Genomic DNA, 17,828 nt, shown 5'->3' with positions numbered 1-17,828 from the left:
GTGTTTGTGCTTTAGAGAGACCACTCTGGCTACTTGGTGTGGAAGGCAGGTGGGATCATTTGCAAGGAATGTTTGAAGCAGATGTGTGCTTGTGTCTCCCCTCACCTCCTGATGAATTTCAGGGAATGTCATTTTATGATGTTCTCTGTCAGTCTCCTCTGCCAAAGCTTGAAGGAGTGTGACCTAGAGAATCCCGTCTACCCCCCCCCCCATTCTCAGAACGTGACCCTTTATAGCATGAAATGTTCCAAACAGAATTAGAAAATAGTATGAAATGAGGAGAAATACACACCACTCATATCTGGCAGAGGTGAATAGTTTGCACATATGCTTAGCTCTCTCTCTCTCGCTCTCTCTCTCTCTCTCTCTCTCTCTCTCTCTCTCTTTCTCTCTTTCTTCCTCCCTCTCTCTCTCCCAGGTAACCCCGTTCTTTTCTACTGTTTCTTTTCCAACATAAACATTTACCATGTGGTTAGTAAGCATTGATCTGATAGATGATAGATAGATAGACAGATAGACAGACAGACAGACAGATAGATAGATAGATAGATAGATAGATAGATAGATAGATAGATAGACAGATAGAAAGAAAGAATGATACATAGATGATAGAATTTAAGTAGCTCAGACTAACCTTGAATTCCTAATCCTCCTGCCTCAACCTCTCAAATATATGGAATTACAGGTATGTGCTGCTGTTCTTGGCTTTTATATACATATACTTTTTAGATTTTTAAAATTTTTTATGTGTGTGTGTTTTGCCTACATGTGTATATGTGTACCACATGCATGCCTACATGTGTTTATGTGTACCACATGCTGCCTACATGTGTATATGTGTACCACATGCTGCCTACATGTGTATATGTGTACCACACGCTGCCTACATGTGTATATGTGTACCACATGCTGCCTACATGTGTATATGTGTACCACATGCGTGCCTGGTGCTAGGGGAGGTGAGACGGGGCTGTCAGATCCTCTGGAACTGTATGGTTCCTACATGGAACCAACATGTAGACGCTGGGAACTGAACCTGGGTCCTCTGGAATAGCCACAAGTACTGTTAACAGCTGAGCAATCTTTCCAGCCCCTCCTACATATTTTTTACTACTACTTTAATATTTGAGCAAAACCATCAAGAATATACTATGAAGTTTTATAGTTGTTCTCCATCTTTAGCTTACCCAACTTTAGAGATTCATCTGTACGGAAGTTGAGAACATAGTTTGTTCTATAGGTGATATTGAGCCCTAGTGCCTTGCTGAGCAAAAGGATATAATTTCTTTCCTCTTGTGGTGTGATATTTCCTTTTCCAGGGGCCTGCCTCCAGCTAGCGTGTGGGCTTCAGTGTGTGTGTAGCTCCAGCACTCTGCCAGCCACCCCCAAGGCCACCCCACCCACATACACACAGCTTGCATTCTATCTCCTCATTAGGAAAGTCCATGCCTTGCCATGTCCAGTTTGTGCCGTGTTCTGTACCAGCAATACAGTCTCACTTCCCATGGAGAGAGAACTGAGATTAGTGTGAATGGGGAGAAGTTCAGGATGAAGGGGGTTAACTCCCACCTGTGTGCTGCTTCTGACCGCGCGCGCGCGCGCGTGCGCGCGCGCACGCATCCAGGACTGGCTCCTGCTGGACGTGGATCTGAGTTTAACGAAGGTTTGCTCAGGGCACCTGCTGCCTTCAGAGCTGCCTGAGAGTGAGGGGGTTCCACACGGAAGACTTCTGCTGGGTTTCTGTGCATAGCTGAAAAGTCTTAAATGACAGGGGAAGAAAACCACAAGTAAAAGAGGAGCATGGACTAGGAAAAGCAAAAAGAAATGCAGTCACCACACCCGCTTTTACCTCCCATTGATGCCACATAATAGGAAGCCACCAGTGTGGTGGCCTGGAAGAAAAGCGGTTTGCAGACTTCTAGCCTCAGAGCCCCACGGAGCAGAAGACAGCAGGCCAAGTGTGAGGTTAAGATGGGAGGTGAGTGGTCCTCAGGGACGGTTACCTGCCTCATGGGAGCCAGTCTCCATGCTGGCAGGGGTGAGGACTGGTCTGGTTGGCAAGTCTCTGACCACTCAGACGAGTCGGTACAGGAGACCGTTTCTCTTGAACTCTAGAAATAAAAATTATCAGCCATGGAAGTGGAAGAAAGGGTGTACCTAAGAAGTCATGACAAACCTGAAAGGTGGGGACGCAGAAAGCCTGATAAACACACCACAGGCAGCGTAAAGTCCAATAGCCTGAGGGTGAGAAAGTATGCAGAGTCCATCACCATGTGGGGCCTTTGGAATGCAGACACAAAAGACAAGGTCCACACGCTTTGAAGTCTGAGGGTCAGTGGTCAGACAGCCCTGACAGAGCGGCTTTCCATGGGAAGCTCCTGGACGGCCAGTCACAAGACGGGGAAAGCAGACGCATTTATTCAGTTGGTGACTCAGAGCACAGCAGAAAACACGCCACCATGCTTTCATCAGGCCGCCCGTATCCCCCACATTTCATGGGGCTGATGTGGGCCCAAGTGAGTTCTGTGCACACAGGGCTCTGTTTCACAACTGCACATCACAGGAGCGGAAAATCCCTGCCTTCTAAGGGGTCTTACGCATCCTAACTTGCATTATCTTTATTACCCTGGAATGTACAAACACATTTGGGTAGATGAGACCTCTGTCTCTACTGTGTTGACTGGGAAATCTGTCCGTTCCCTGATCTCCAGATGAGCAGCATCTCCAGCTCTCCAGAACGTTTGCCATACTGATATCCAGTAAAAGGTAACCTGGCACACACTTGTAGAAACACCACTGAGAAGTGTGCCCCAGCACTAAGAACTCTTGAGCAGTCCCGTGCCTCTTTCCACTTTACACACAACTAAGCACGCCCTGTTTTCTCACCTTTTCGACTAATGAGAAAGAAATCCATATGTTCTTTCTTGCCTTACACTCTTTAAAATGCCACGGTTAGTCACCCTGTCCTGGGTGTGTTTCTCCTTACTTCTAGAAGGCCAGAGCTAATATAGAACAAGAAATTAAGTAGCACTCAGAATCCTGAATGCTAGGTAAAAATCTTAACCAAATATCAAACTCTGAAATTTAGATGTCTTGGAACTAGCTTCAATTATGCCTGATGCCCGTGTGTTCATTCAGAATGTGACTGACACACTCACAGCATCATTTCTTTTATTTCTTTCTTTCTTCTTCTTCTTCTTTTTTTTTTTTTTTTTTTTTTTTTTTTTTTTTTTTCGAGACAGGGTTTCTCTGTGTAGCTTTGCGCCTTTCCTGGATCTCGCTCTGTAGACCAGGCTGGCCTCAAACTCACAAAGATCCGCCTGCCTCTGCCTCCCAAGTGCTGGGATTAAAGGCATGCACCATCACCACCTGGCTTACACGGCATCATTTCTGTAGGCTACCTCCAGGTGCTGTCAATGGAGCATCAGCTTTGAATTAGTCGGAAGTCATCCTTTTTATTTCCTACAGTTAGAACTGCCAGGCTTTCTAGTTCCAGATCTCTTTTGAAAAGTCTTTACTCATTTAATTAAATAAAACTTTGATGTTTATAAAAGATAATGTTGGGCTCCCTTATTTATACACAAGCAATAAACGTCAACACAATTGGGAACGGCTGGCACTTGTGCTCATGTGTTCTCTTTCTCTCACCTCCCGCTCTTTCTCACTCATGTGTATATATTTCTATATATGTATTTATATATGTGTATATATATATGTATTTATATATGTGTATATATATGAAATTGGGAGAAATAGTTCTGAGAACATAGTTCAGTGGTACAGCCTTTGCCAAGTGTGCACAATCCCTGGGTTCTATATCCCCAGAACTGAAAAAAAAAAATAGATGACAGATAGATAGATAGATAGATGATAGATAGATAGACAGACAGATTGTAAGTTGATGATGTCACTCTTTAGAGTACTAACAAATTAAGATATTGACCATAGTCATTTGTCAAAAGGTTTTTTAAACTACCTGAGTTATTTTTAATAGTGGCAATTAAGTACTTTAGTGGGAAATATAACGTGTTGGACAGCTCCCCCTGACAAAATACTTGAGAGAAGCAGTTTAAAGAAGGAAAGATTTATCTGGCCTACGGTTCCAAGGCTTCAGTTCAACGTCAGTGTCTCCTTTGTTTCTGTGCTGTGGTCAAGAGTGGACAGGGTTGCCTACCCTTGCCAGTCTGGAAGCAAGGTGAGCAGACAGGGTCAGATGCAAGATATTCCCTCGAAGACATACCCCTAGCATCTCATTTCTCTTCATACGGTCCCATCTTCTAAAATTTCTACCACCTCCCCAATTTTTTATCTCTCTGTAGATTAAGCCACTGATTCCACCAGAGCTCTCATGATCCAATCGTGTCTCACTAATTCAGTCCACCACTTGGTGACCCTTCATCTTAGGAGTCCTTCGGGAGGGCACTTCATAGCAGAGCTGTAGCGTGTGGCACGTGTGTAGGATGTAAGGTGATGGGCATGACCAGAAGATACTGAAAGCCCTAGAGAGCTGGTGAAGGAATGATACTGAGGCTGTGGGCTTCTGCCGTGTGTTAGCGGATTTCAGAAGAGTTCAGGGCACCCATCTCCAGACATTTCACCTGTCAGGTGTGCACGTCCACTCTTTGTCTTACTTGTGATGGTGTTTTCCTGAAACCCTTTAGTCCTGATGCCGTTACCCTCTTCCATAACACATTTCTGGGGGGCTGGACAGATGGCTCAGCAGCATGGACTGCTCTTGCAGAGGACCCGATTTCAGTTTCCAGCTCCTACCTAGGTGGCTCCCAACTGCCTGAGCTCCAGTTTTGGGGGACTCTGATACCTCTGGTCTCCATGGGCATCCATCCAGACATGTACAGACTCACATACAGACAGAGAAGCACATAACTAAAAATCATTTTTAAAAAATGTGAAGACACATTTCCAGGACCACCATCTAAACAAGTTTCTGTCTCCTTGTCCTCTCAAATAGTGCTTTCTTGTCACTTTTAGCATATGGTGGCATCATTTGTAACTGTAAATCATGTGCACATGTATGGATTCAAGCATGTCTATGTTTAATTTTTTTCCCAACTGGACTGTAAAATCCATTGATAAAAGAGTTCTACCTGTTTTGTTCATCACGGCAAACTGATCCTGATCCAAGAGATCACAAATATTGGACAAAATTCAGGGTGCATTTTTGATTCTTCCTGTAAAAAAAGCCTTATCTATCCACTCAGTGAATTTGCACTGAAGCGCTCTGCAAGTATCACAGCATTTTTATACATAGGGTGGTTATATTATCGGATAGTGTCTTCTTAATAGGTTTTCCTATCACAAAATCAATATATTCTCAATGTCTCCCACTCAATAAGCACCGAGAAAGCACACAGAGGAAAAACAACAAAATCTGTATCACAGCAGCTCTGCAGTTTCCATTCTGGAGAGAGCTGAGGGAAAGCAGCAGTTCTGGGGTTCAGAAGAGAGGCCTACACTGGCCACCCAGAGGCTCAGTCACTGAGGCATGGCCCCCGAGGAGCGTGGAATTCCCGGAGGCAGTGCTGAGGGGCTTAGGGGTGTGTGGCCATCGCAGATCTAGCTCTTAGCTGGGGAGAGTGGCATTTGGGGGTGCCATCTGGGAAGGAAATGGGTAATGGAGGCCGCAGAGGAGATGGGGGAGAGCTCAGATCTGCAAGAGTCGTCTAACCTGGCAGGCCCCTTTCCTGCCCCTGTGAGCTGAACTGCCTAATTTCCCTGCTTGCCAGGTTGTTATGAGGGTAAATACCAAGCAGAGTAAGCATCAGCAGATGTTCCAAACGGGAAACAGTTGCTGCTGGAGGGGGAGAGGGCTGCTGGCCTTGTGAGAGATGGAGCTTGGTTGTGGTCAGCAGGGACTGTACTGTGGAACCAGACTGACTGTGCTGGAATCCCATCTCTGCTGATTTCTGTTTAAGCAGTCTTGGCTAAATTAGGTAACCTTTCTCAGTTTCCTTATCTATAACCTGGGAATAATAGTAATCCCTCATAGGTATTCTGAAGATTAAATAAATTGATCTTATGCAGTAAGAGGTATGGACAAATAATTTGCTATGTTCCCTATTGTTACTGATAATTTTTTGTTTGTTTTTCGAGACAGGGTTTCTCTGTGTATCTTTTGCCTTTCCTGGATCTTGCTCTGTAGACCAGGCTGGCCTAGAACTCACAGAGATCCACCTGGCTCTGCCTCCCAGGTGCTGGGATTAAAGGCGTGCACCACCACCGCCTGGCTGTTACTGATAATTTATCGTCACTTTGTGAGACTGAATACCTATGAGTCATCCAGCTGAAACTGTCCACCTGGCAGTAGAAACCACCAGCCCAGGACTTTTATGAGTGGTCTGTCTAAAAAACTGTTGCAAGGCTGATATTCCAGGATGGCTCATGTATTGGCAAGGTTAAAGGTTATCCGTCACATTCCATTCACTAAGGGTTAAAGGTTACTGTTACTATATATCCCGGAGTCCACTTCCAAGTCAGGTACCTCAACCTGATTGTGCCTAGGATCCTGAGGTAGGAGAGTGGAGGTGGGGAGAGGAGAAGGGGAGGAGGAGGAGAGTGAGATAGCAGGTCTACACAAGCTAGCAGATGAGTGGGGCAGTGTTGTTGATTTGTTAGGAATAGGGCCCCCAGGGCAGTCAGACCAGGGAGCTGTGAGCTGGCCTGAAAAGCAGCAGGAATGCCTGGAGCAACCTCAAGGGAAAGTTCCTGGGACCGCTGCCCAGGGAGGTGTCTCCACGGCCCTTTAATGTGGAAAGGTGGGGGTGAGTGCACAATTGGATAGCCGCAAGTCTTTCCACGTACTTCAGGGGTTTGGGTTTTGTTTTTCCGTTTTGATTTTGTTTTATTTTGTTTTTGTGACAAGTAAAAGTGAAGTTGATAGACATTCCTGTACTTTCCACTGAGAGAAATGCTCACTTCCTATGTCTTTCTGCCCCTACAGTTTTATTTCGATTTCAGAGTAAGTCTCAACTAACCTAACTAGAAGGACCTGGCTAGGAGGCTTCCATGGAAGCTCCAGGAGGTTCTATTTAGATCAGGGTTTTCTATGACTGAACTTTCCCAGCCTTAACCCCTTTCCTCCACAGTGTATTCAAGCATGCATGAAAGACTCCTCATCTCTGATTGCAGCCCACTCCCTGGACAGTCCTGACAGGCGTGCAGGGTAACACGGTCCTTTTCCAGTGACTGCTTTTCCTTGCCTCTGTAACTTGATTCAAGATTTCAAGGAGGTTGAGGAGCTGAGCATGGACCCCTCCGCTATGATCTCATCGTCACCCCACCATCCCACTTAGCCTGGCATTGCTCTGCTTTCTCCAGCACCTCTGCACCTTCAAACCACAAAGGGGACCGGATCTTTGAGACTTTCCGAGGCCCTAGGTCCCCTTCTGCCCACACACATTCCAAACATACCAGCATCTACCCACACCCCACATTAAATGTAATTTTTGCTTCAGGCAATGAAAAGCATGTTTATAATTTGCTTTTTGAAATCATTGGACTGTAAGTATCTCATTCAGTTTATGATTGGCTCAAGTTTCTCAGGAGTTACACAATCGAGAGTTCTTAAAAATAAGAACATTATCCTATGAATTATTTTTCATATAAAATAAAATATCTTTGAATAATAGCTTTAGCAAAGAAGTAATCATATATTTGTAGACATTTATTCCAGTCTTGGGAAATTTCCTGTTATTTCTCTTGTACCACGGAGACAATAGTCTCTTTTAAACCATCAAATCTTTATGTACATACTGAGAAAAGATTCACCTGGAGGTGCCATCCAGCCTGCCATCTTGAGTTCAATGCCTCAGACCCACATGGTGGAAGGAGAGAAATGACTCCCGCAAGTTGTATTCTGACCTTCACACAAGTGACCTAGGATGCGCACCAGCCTGTGTGTGCTCATGCACATACACAAAACAAAGTTTTTAATGTAGTAACGATACTTTAGAGATAAATAAAAGGGCTTGTAAAGAATTGCTGCAAGAATGTAGAAAGGTCAAAAAGTGGTTGGTCGCTCCCATAACATTTCTTGTTGCACCAGTACATCTTGCAGGCAGGAGGTCACTACTGTAGGTCTCAGAGTTTGTAGCTGGGTGATACGGATGATTACTTTTCTCCTCCAGTAACCTGCAAAGGACCTTCCAGCACAGTGAACACTGGTCAGCAGGAGTGAAGCCTCTAGTGGGGCGCCAGCTCAACTTCTCCATGTTTAATGACTTAAGTAAGTTGTGTCTTCAGCAGTCTGGCCTCACCATAAGGCTATGGCTGGACTTAAGGCCCATGAGATGGAACCTCTCTATCTGACACTGCTAAAGTGGCCAAGAACCTGAGACTAGAGAGGCCATGACCCTAAGGGAAAACCTAATGCTATTGTTCTGCTAAAGGAAGATAGCAGCAAAACGACTCCTAATGACATACCCATAGATTAGTGCCTCACTCAGCCCTCATCAGAGAAGCCTCTTCTTGCAGTAAATGGTAATTAACACAGAGACCCGCAACTAGACAGTATGCAGAGAGTGAGAGATTTTGGAACACTCAGGCCTAAATGGGATGTCTCTATCAATCCCCTCCCTTTAAGGCTCAGGGATCTATGTAGAAGAAAAAGGAAGATAATAAGAGCTAGAGGTATGGGGTGGTGGTGGTGGTGGTGGTGGTGGTGGTGGTGGTGGTGGTGGTGGTGGTGACGACAGTGGTGGTGACAGTGGTGGCGCACACCTTTAATTCCAGCACTCCGAGGCAGAGGCAGGCAGATCTCTGTGAGTTTGAGGCCAACCTGGTCTACAGAGTGAGATCCATGACAGCCAGGGCCACACAACACAGAGAACCTGTCTTGAAAAACAAAACAAAGCAAAACAAAAAGAACTAGAGGTGATGAATGAGTCCAAGGGAAAATGTCATCCAATACAACAGGACTGATCCACTGATGAATTCACAGGGATAGGACACTTTGCATAGGATCTAAACGGGTTGAAATCAAAGAAAGGGAAATAGATGCAAAGTCCCACCCTCAACTAAGAAGGTTTTTGCAATTGATACTTGCTGGGAAAGGAAAATCAGTTTTTGCCAATGGAGTGACACTGGGGATGTCAGTCACACTCCACAACAGGCCCCATGCTGAGGAGTAGTTAGCAAACACAAAACAGACTCCATGGTTTTTTTGTTGTTGTTAGTGTTGTTTGTGCGCATTTTTTTTGTGGGGGGTGTGCATTTTTGTTTTGTTTTGCATTGATTTTTATTTTCCATTTTTTGTCTTGTTTTTGGTTTTTTGAAAGAGAGAAGGAGAGGCAGAGAACATGAAGTGGGGTGGTTGGTTGGGTAGGGAGGTGGGGTGATCTGGAAGGAGTTGGGGAAGGGGAAAGAATATGATAAAATATATTGTATGAAATTTTAATTTAAAGAAAAATTATTGAAAGGTATGATACTGAAATAAAAGAAAAATAAAGACAGAAGGAAATAAAAGATAGTTAAATGAACATGTGCGTTAACTTTATAAACAAGTCCTTGTAGGATTCTAAAGACATGTAGACTGAAAATTCAGAAGTTAGGATTGGGATTGGAGGCACACATCTGAAGGGTGCGAGTCCGAAGGATGCAAAGGTGTAGATCACTTTAGAATTTAGTGAGTGAAAGGCACACGCTCTAACTACTAGAGGAGTGTAACAGGTGACCCCACTTTCAGAGTGGTTCTGGAGGAAAATGGAGACGACAAACCCACACGGTTATAACAAGAGAGCAGAAGAACCTCGGGAATGGTTGACTGAGAGACAACAGTAATTATAACAAATACAGATCAACTCACTGCTCAGCCGAAAGACAGCCCCCAACCAAAACGCCTTCCTGGGCAGGGGGGACAATGAGCCGGTGTTTAAGGCAGGCCCGCTGCCAAGGCAGCCCCTAGCACCTGAAAGGGCCCAGTCCCCACCCCGGCTGCTTGACTTAACAGCAGCATCAAGCCGGAAGAAAAGTTAAGTGTCTTTTTGATGGTTGCGTCTGATGTCTGAGCCAGCTCCTGCAACATCAGTGCTTCTCCGGGGCTATGAAGTCAGACGCGGAAGTGTTCGGCACGCCGCCTTCTTATTTCTCTTTTCCTCTGTCTTCCTTCTCTTTCCCATGCTTCCCAGCTTGTAGGGTGCCTTTAAGATCATGAGCTTTGTGAACAGCTTGGGATGTCCGGGTATCCAGTAAGGCCCAGAGGAGACTCTGGTGTGAGCGGAACTGGCAGAACAGACCTCCAGACATTATTTTAGGTTTGGAGTGACCACTGGGGCTGCATGTGTTTTTACGTTTGAATTATCCAGCATTTTTCCTATCCGGTAATGTTAGGTCTCTCAGCCAAATGATAAGGTTGAGCAGGGTGGAAATTGCAGGGTGAGGCTGCCAGTGGCTCTTGAGCAGAAGCCATGGCTTCCATTCATGTAGCAAAGGTTCGCAAGGGCTGCTCTTTTCATTTGCCTTTTGTTGTTTTCGCCTTGAGATTTTTGCTTACTGTGCAACTCCCCTTGTGTTTGGCCTGCTTTATCTCCTTCCGTCTGTGGATTGAATTATTAACAATTTTTTTATTTTCTCTCTCTTGCCCTGCCGTGTGTGTGTGTGTGTGTGTGTGTGTGTGTGTGTGTGTGTGTGTGTGTTTCAAAATATAGTTTAAAAATCAGATTTCCTGTTGGTGAGTTTCGGCTTTGTCCGGAAGTGCTGTTTTGCTGACTGATATGACCCTGCCTTGTCGCTCGTGGCAGCAGAAGGTGGGAACTGGCCTTGCTGCAGTCGTATACCCTCCCTGGCTCACCCACCTCCAGCCCTGCCATCCTGGATCCGGACACACCGCAGCATTTTCTTTAAGCCCATGCCTCCTTTGCCTAACTATTGACTCGTTGGCATGGTTCCCCCCTGCCCAGGAAGGCGTTTCGGTTGGGGACTGTCTTTCGGCTGAGCAGTGAGTTGATCTGTATTTGTTATAATTACTGTTGTCTCTCAGTCAACCATTCCCGAGGTTCTTCTGCTCTCTTGTTATAACTGTGTGGGTTTGTCGTCTCCGTTTTCCTCCAGAACCACTCTGAAAGTGGAGTCGCCTGTTACACTCCTCTAGTAGTTAGAGCGTGCGCCTTTCACTCACTAAATTCTAAAGTGATCTGCACCTTTGCATCCTTCGGAATCGCACCCTTCAGATGTGTGCCTCCAATCCTAGTCCTCGTTTCTCATGAATTTTCCGTCTATGTGCCTTAGAATCCCTTCTTTTATAAAATTAATGCACACGTTCAGTTATCTATTTTTTACTTCATTTTGTCTTACTCTTTTTCTTACATTTCACTATCCTAACTTTCCACATTCCTGCAGCTCTTCTTTACAAGTCCTTTTACTTATTTTTATTATAAAAACTTGGTTTTGTGCACATACAGATGCACACCCAGGCTGATGTGCCCAGTAGGACATTGTGTGGAGGTCAGGGACAACTCCCAGGAGTCATTTCCCTCCTTCCACCATGTAGGTCTCAAGGATTGAACTCAGATTGTCAGACTTGGTGGCCGGGACCTCATCTGTGGACCCATCTCCCTGGCCTCTAAAGGAGGTTTCTGCAGTTTTGGTGAGGGTCTCTGAGCAGCATATTCATCCTGTTGATAATTGTATGTACCTGTCTGATTTGAGTGTTTCCCTCTCCTCCACTTTTTGGGGAGTTATACCTTCTATTTCTGCTCCCCCATCTCCTTTTCATTTCTCCTAAAATAATAATACAAATGTTTAAATTTATAAAAATTACTCAGACTTGTTCCTCCTCGGTCAAGCAGTGTAAGGACCTTAGACTCTTGTAACTTAGTGATCCTTCCACATTGATGCTATCTGGATTTTAACTACAAGTTGTTTGTAACTCCCTGATAATCTGGAAAAAGGGTATTTTTTTTAACTATGGAGGTGATTATAAATGTACCAATGTATTTTGTATCTGTTTTGATCACCATTATTTCACTTTCTTTAAGGTACTTTATCCTAAAATAGATGGTTATTAATATCACAGGGGTCTTGATTATTTTGGTATGGTTATATAAATGTTGATTGTTGTTGTTTTCAAGACAGGGTCCCTCTGTATAGCCTTGGTTGTCTTGGAACGTGCTCTGTAGACAAGGCTGGTCTTGAACTCACAGAGATCTGCCTATCTCTGCCTCCCGAGTACTGGGATTAAAGGCATATGCCACCATGCCTTTGGAGCAATAATTTAGTTGGGTACAGAGAGTGGTTTGGTCATGACATTCTTTTGAAAAAGGTTTTTAAATAAATTTTTTTACTACACTTATTTATTTTGTGTGTATGTGTGAATGTTTGTGGACATGAGCAGTCAGTTTTTTTCCCCCCACCTTGTGGACTGAGGATTCAACTCATATTAGACTTGGCAGCAGGCACCTTCACCCACTCACTGAGCTACTTTATTGGCCTGAAGGTGGTGTTTTATGCCATTCTGAATGTTATTCTCTTAATATTCTGTTATCCTTTGTGTCGCTGATGTAAAATCAGTTGGTAATCTGAATGCCGTTCTTAGGTTAGCAATTTATCTTGCTCTTATTGTTTTTGTGATTCTCTGTTTAGATTTGACTTTCTGCAGTTTTTTTTTTTAACAGTGTATGTGTGTGTTTAAATTCTACTTTCTATTTGTAATTTTCTCACTCAACACATTTTAAGGGGCTGGAGTGATTAATAGCATTTGCCTCAGTGATTAAGAGCATTTGCTGTCTTGCGCTGGACCAAAGACTGGTTCCCAGCATTCATGAATGGTGGTTCATGACTGCTCATAACTCTAGCTCCAAGAAATCTGATGCCTCTTATAGCCACTAAAGATATCTATATACAGGTGCGCACACACACACACACACACACACACACACACACACACACAAACACACACACACATACCCACACACACACACACACACATACACACACAAACACACACACATACCCACACATACATACCCATACACACACATATACACACACACACACATACACACACACAGATACACACACACACATCTTAAAAGAACACATTAAGAGAGAGTAGTAGGGTGAATGTAGTCAGATGTGTGAAATCACTGTTTTATACATAGTAAATATATTACTAAAATAACTTTAAAAAGACAGCAAGGACTAATTTTTTAAAAGAACACTATATATTGCTTAAATTCTGTAAAATTCTCAGCCATTGCTATTTCAATTTTAATATTGCCTCTCCTACTTCCTGGGATTCAATTGAAATTTATGCTTTAATTTTCCTTGAATTTAATTTTTACATCCTGTAATTGTTATTTCATATATTTTCTCTTCTCTCTCTGCAACATTAAGATATTTTCTTTAGATCTATCTTCACAACTTTTCCCATTGTGTTTTTCCTCTTTTTCTTTCCTTTATTTTTGAGGTAAGGTTTCAGTCTGTAGCCCAGAATTCATTAAGTAGCTCAGACTTGCCTAAATCTCAAGGCAACACTCCTGTCTCAGTGACGAGAGTTCTAGGATTGCAGGTGTGATTGCAGTACTTGGCTTGTATTGTAATTTTTAAAGTTTTGTGTATGAGCGGTCGAGATGACTCAGCTGATTAAGGTGCTTGCCACCCTAAGATCGATCCTTGGAACCCACAGTGTAGGAGACCTGACTCCTTCATGTTGTCCTCTCCACACATGTCCACTCACTGACTCGCTGACACCCCCCCCCAAGGCAACCCCACCGCCCACAAATCAGTAAAATGTAATCAAATATAAACATAAAAGAATTCTACTTTCTTCTTTTTCCTTTCTCATAGAGGATAGTGCTTTTTGTTTTCTCTTTTTGGTTAGGGACTTATTTTAAGCATGATTAGTGTATAGATCTTACAGATGATGGCTTTTCTCGTGCCTCAGCTCTTGGGGTGCTGCTTGTATGGCTTGCTGTGGACATGGCTTTTCCTCTGACTTTTTCAGATCTTTGTCTGATTTGTTCAGTGGGGATGGTTTATCCTGAGGGAGCCTTGTGAACCTTGAGCTATAAAGAAAGTATTCCTACTGAGCAATCTGAGTTTGCTTCTGCAAAGGTTTCTCTGGTCCAGGGAACGTTTTTATGATGATATATTGGCTCAGGATTCTTGTGCAATCTAAACAGTGTAAATCTTGGTGACATGCTTATGCATGGCATTGGCTTGGTACTTGGTAGATGACCTCTGCATACTCTTGGGATGTGCTTTTTATTTAAATATGAAACTGTGGCAAAACATGATACAGACTTAGCCTGCTTCCTGGGGGACAGTGGTGATTTTTCTAGTTCTACTTCCATGTAGATGGAGTATTTCCAGAATTCTGATGGTGTAGTTTTGTCCTTCTGGCCTGTTTTCCTTGCATGGCTAAGGGCAATATCACCTGGCCTCCCTTGGGTATTTCAGTCTCAACCTAGGGCTGAGCATAGCTGGGCCATTCTTTGGCTTTCTAAGTTTATGAGGTACTTTCTTATGATGGTGGCCACCCTTGGTTATATTTTATATGTTTGGAATTGAAGGGGAATTCTGGTGAATTCAGTCTGACATTGATTTCTTTATAAAGTAAACATATTCACAAACTATTAATTACCTATTGTGTTCCTGGCTTTGCTATAGTTATTAGAGTGGAAGAGTGAACAACTCAAAGTTTTTGATCCCCTGGAAAGAAAGGCATAAATAATAATAGTAAGTAAAAATGTCATAAAATCAGATTAAGTTATGGAAATGAAGCAAGAAGGACCAGGTTGGATGGGTATATTTTATTTTGGATGGCAAAGGACCTTAGTCAGAGGCTTGCAAAAAGAGATGAAGCATCATGCGGATATTGGAGAGATTAATTAGCTCAGGTTCTCCAAGAAGCAGGCACCAAGATGGGATTAACAATGCAAGAGAGTTTTAAAAGTTACTTTCCCCAACACTGTGACAAAATGCCTGACCAGAAGCCGTAAGAGCAGAAGGGTTCATTTTGGCTTATATTTCAAGGGGATACAGTCCATCATGGTGGGGAAAAGCATGACCCCAGGAGTGGGGGGCTGCTGGTCTTGCTGCATCTACAGCCACGAAGCACAAAGTGAACAGAAAGTTCACTTTTGGGAACAGATGTTCAAACTACAACAGCAACCTCTTAGTTAAGATCCGAGGCCAGTGCACAAGGAAACTGTTAACCCCCCTTATTAAAAATTAACTAAGAATTTCAAAATGACTCTTAAAGAGCATGCCGCGAAGTGCAAAGTCCTCCTGAAAGTGCTGTCTGAATGTGGGAGGAAAGAGGGAAGTAGCCGTTGAGACACTGGGGAATTCAGACTGCCCTGAGAGGAGGGGGAAGTTAAGCGGAAGCATCCTCCTGTCGTGCTGCCCGGAGATTCTGCCAAGGCTTTTGGAGCGTCTCAGAGCTGAAGCCACCTGTTGGGTGAGTTCTCACCCCCAGAAGCAGCTTTGCTTTGGTGTCCTTGCCATGCCAGCTCGTGCACTAGCAGGAGTGTCCCCGGGGAGGCACAGTAGCTGTTCCTGGCCCTTAGGCGCCTTGTAAGTTCGAAGACTATAAGGCACATTCCTGTGGCAGCCACACTGTGATTTCCTTTCAGGCAGAGTGAACAGTGATTGCAAAGCCTCTTGCTAGGGGTCGGATTATTTCCCCAGGTGAAATCCTGACCGGCAGTACCTTAGAACGTGCCTTTATTTGGAAATAAGGGCGAGGTCCACTGTAGTAGAGGCTCTACTCTCAAGTGACTGCTGACTTCATAAGGAGTGAGATGTTTGAAGGTAGATACGCTCACGAGAACACCAGGTGAAGATGAGAATAGAGACTGGAGCAATGAGTCTACATGGGACACTGGGGATTGCCAGCAAACCACATACGCAAGGAGAAAGACACAGGTCAGATGTTCCCTGGCACCGTCAGAGAGGGCGCGGTCCTGCCAACACACGGATTTCAGATTTCCATAAATGAGACAATGCCTTTCCATTTTAGAAGCCAAGTGCTTTTTCGAGGCTCTGTTAGCAGCAGCCCTAGCAAAGTAACAGAGGCCTGAAGTGATAGCAGATTTTATGTGTTGTGGAAACATTGAGGAGGGCAGTGAAGAGGAACCAAGTAAAGGGAGAACTGGAGAGGTGTCGGGGGTGGGTAGGGTCTGTATAACAGGCTTCATGAGTTAACAGAGTGACTCGGGCTTTTGTTCTGAGAATGGTGGGAAGCCTTTTGGGGTTCAGAGAGTGGAGTCGCCCGATTTCACTTATATTTTCTTTCTTTCTTTTTCTTTTTTTTTCTTTTTTCTTTTGGTTTGTCGAGACAGGGTTTCTCTGTGTGGCTTTGCGCCTTCCTGGAACTCACTTCGTAGCCCAGGCTGGCCTCGAACTCACAGAGATCCATCTGCCTCTGCCTCCCAAGTGCTGGGATTACAGGCATGCGCCACCACCGCCCGGTTTCACTTATATTTCTAAAGTACCAGATCTGGAAACAAACTGTAGAGGAAAAGCAGATGCAGAGAAGTCCATCATGGAATCAGTGAAGGGAGAGAGTAGGGGCTCACACTCACTGTGTGGGTGGTATGAAAGTGTGAGATGTGATGTCAACTCAAAGGTAGACTCTATAATGTGTGCAAGGGCTGGATAAGCAGTGTGAAGGAGAAGAGTCAGGAGTGTGTGTCTGTGTGTGTTTATATATGTGTGTGTGTGTGTGTTTATACACATATACGAATATACACTAGTATAGAACAACTAGAATTCTTTCTGAGGCTGGAACTGGGTGAGGTGAGGAGCTTGTCTGGAGAGTGCACAGGAATGGAATGTTTTAGAAGTAGCATCTTGTTTTGTACTGCCCCCCACCCTGCACCCCAGCTTTCATTGGCTTCTTTCAGTATCACGGCAGAGGTGTTAACCTCATCATATTCTGAGGACTAGCCAACATTTCTTGAATGGTTGCACCACTCTGGAACTAGCTCCCTCTGGATGGACTTCTGTGTTGTCTCCCTGCTCATGTGTGGCTGTCGTCGGTGATGCTTAAATAGGTCTGTTTATCTACCGCTTCAGGAAAACAGTAGTCCTCCAACTTAGTGGCTTAAGAGCAACGCTAATTATTTCACTGTTTCTGCAGGTCAAGTATGATAGTACCGCTTAGCTGACTCTTAGGTTAAGCATTGCTTGAGAGAAGCATCTTAAGCTGCTTCTGCCGTCCTCAGTGGTCGCCAGCAGGATACAGCTCCTAGTGGACCTCCATTTCTCACTGCCCATTAACTGGCCAGTCCTTTGCCATGTGAATTTCTTGGTAGAACCACAACATGACTGCTATTTTTTTTTTCAAAGTAAGCAAGAAAGAGTGGAAGAGTATTTGAACAAAATAGAAGCCACAGTTCTTACAGCCCAATCATCGAAGTGTTTCATCTTGCTGGCACTCAGTAACTAGAGGGAAGTCACTAGGTCCACATTCACTAAACAGAGGACTACACTAAGGTATAGATGCTAGGGGCAGAGATCACTGAGTTCCATCTTAGAAACCTGCCCGCAACAATAACCCTATACACTTGTTTTCAATAGGTTTGCCAAGGGAACAAAAAGCACTTGAAGGGGTAGGGGACATGGCTTTGAGGTAGAGACTCACCTGCTGCACATTATAAGGACCCGAGTTTAGATCTCTAGCCCCCAGGTAAAAGCTGAGCCTGGCAGTGCCCACCTGTAATACCAGCACTGGGGAGCAAAGGCTGGCAGATCTCAGAGGCTCCCAGGCAGCTGCCTAGCAGAAATGGTGAGTTCCAGGTTTGGTGAGAGACCCTGTCTCAAAAATAAAATAATGTGGAGAAACAATTGAGGAGGACACATTGTTCTTT

The 17,828-nt window shown here is 44.3% G+C and overlaps 1 protein-coding gene across 5 annotated transcripts in view; it reads left to right on the top strand.

The window, feature by feature from the left end:
- Mob3b (MOB kinase activator 3B) overlaps positions 1 to 17,828 on the top strand; it is a 196,722-nt gene that overhangs the window by 39,439 nt on the left and 139,455 nt on the right. Inside the window, exon 1 of one of the 5 annotated variants that reach the window (XM_042270973.2) lies at positions 15,227 to 15,415. The exons of 2 other annotated variants lie outside the window; for them this stretch is intronic. The gene's annotated coding sequence lies outside the window, so the exon portion shown is untranslated. Of the gene's footprint in view, positions 1 to 15,226; positions 15,416 to 15,544; positions 15,883 to 17,828 lie in introns of those variants that run through there. 2 more of the 5 variants (XM_076564042.1, XM_076564044.1) reach the window with 2 other exon arrangements.

This window comes from Peromyscus maniculatus, chromosome 2 (assembly GCF_049852395.1).
Source record: "Peromyscus maniculatus bairdii isolate BWxNUB_F1_BW_parent chromosome 2, HU_Pman_BW_mat_3.1, whole genome shotgun sequence".
Lineage (NCBI taxonomy): Eukaryota > Metazoa > Chordata > Mammalia > Rodentia > Cricetidae > Peromyscus > Peromyscus maniculatus.
The sequence above is the reverse complement of the archived record's forward strand: the minus strand, read 5'-3'. Positions and strand labels throughout refer to the sequence as shown.